We start from the raw sequence: 1,388 nt of genomic DNA on the forward strand, positions 1-1,388 counted from the left end.
CCTCTGACACAAAGTGACCTATAACCTTGAACACCCGGTGGCAGGATGAATGGAGTCCACGGTAAGTGCCACGACAGAAAGTCATCAGCCAGTAGTGTTGACATTACCTGGAGTCTTGCTAAAAATGCAGATTCTCAGACCTGTTGAATCAGAATCTTCATTTATAGTTGAGTCCCGGGATGATCCATCCACAGGTGAAAGTTTCTGAAGCGTGGATCTGGGGAAGTCAGGAAAGCATTGCTAGAAGAAATGATCCCCTAGTTAACTCTCTTTCTTTGGTAATGCTCTGATTTGAATGTTCACACATTCATTCATTTACAAAAACTAATTGTTTTTCCAAGAAAGTTGTATTAGTATCTATGAGTATTAGTTACATATTGCTCTGTAAACTACCCCCGGATTTAGTGGCTAAAATAACAACAAGTATTTATTATTCTCACAGTTTCTATGGGTTAAGAATTTAGGAACAGCTAGTTGGGTGGTTTGCAGTCAAGATATCAGCCATGGCTGAAATCAACTGAAGACCTGGCTGAGGCTGGAGGACTCAAGGTGGTCCACTCCCATAGCTGGCAAGTTGGTTCTTCTCCAGGCTAGTCTCTCCATCCTGGGGCTTCTCCATACAGCTGCTTGGGTGTCCTCACAACATGCCGACTAGCTTACCCCAGAAAAAGAGAGAGAGGAAAGCTATCCTTTTTATGACATAGCCTTGGATGTCACATGGAATCACTTCCAGCACAATGTGTTCATTAGAAGCAAGTTATCAAGTCCAGCCCCACTTTGGGAGGATGGAGAGAATTAGGCTCCAGTTTTTTGTTTTTTTTTTCTTTTTTTTTTTTTTTTTTGAGACGGAGTCTCGCTCTGTCACCTGTGTGGCTGGGATGCAGGCCGGGATCTCAGCTCACTGGCCTCGGCCTCCCCGGTTCCGCCACCATTCTCCTGCCTCAGCCTCCCGAAAGTAGCTGGGACTACAGGCTGTTTTTTTCTTCTTTTAACAGAGGAAAGCGTGAACACAGTCTCCCACTGCTACACATTATGCCGTTGGGTTTCCTACATTTGAGGAAATTGCAGGGATCAGCACATTGGAGTGCAATGGCTGATGAGCCTTGCCCTGGGAAAACCACCTTTGAGATCATGGTATCTCCCCTGCCAGGTAAGTATAGGCTCCAACTTTTAAAGGAAGGAATATCAATGGAGTTCCGGACATTATACAGCATTGTACAGGTCGGCTTTGTAAAAGTCAATGATGTTTATCAATTTAATTTATTTGACATTTTGCCGCTGAAGACAGATAACTAATTCTGTTTTTCAGTCTCCAAAACTCACAAGAACATGCTTCCTGCTATCTTAACAAGACAGAAACTTTCAACTGTCAGAATGCTTTTTGAGAA

General features: G+C 43.4%; 1 non-coding gene across 1 annotated transcript; it reads right to left on the bottom strand.

Annotated features, from left to right (window-relative positions):
- Nucleotides 1-992: 992 nt before the first annotated feature.
- On the bottom strand, nucleotides 993-1,158 carry LOC116271835. Its single transcript, XR_004180595.1, has one exon. It is a non-coding gene; the product is annotated as a U1 spliceosomal RNA (small nuclear RNA).
- Between the last annotated feature and the right edge of the window lie 230 nt (nucleotides 1,159-1,388).

This window comes from Papio anubis, chromosome 1, assembly GCF_008728515.1.
Source record: "Papio anubis isolate 15944 chromosome 1, Panubis1.0, whole genome shotgun sequence".
NCBI lineage: Eukaryota > Metazoa > Chordata > Mammalia > Primates > Cercopithecidae > Papio > Papio anubis.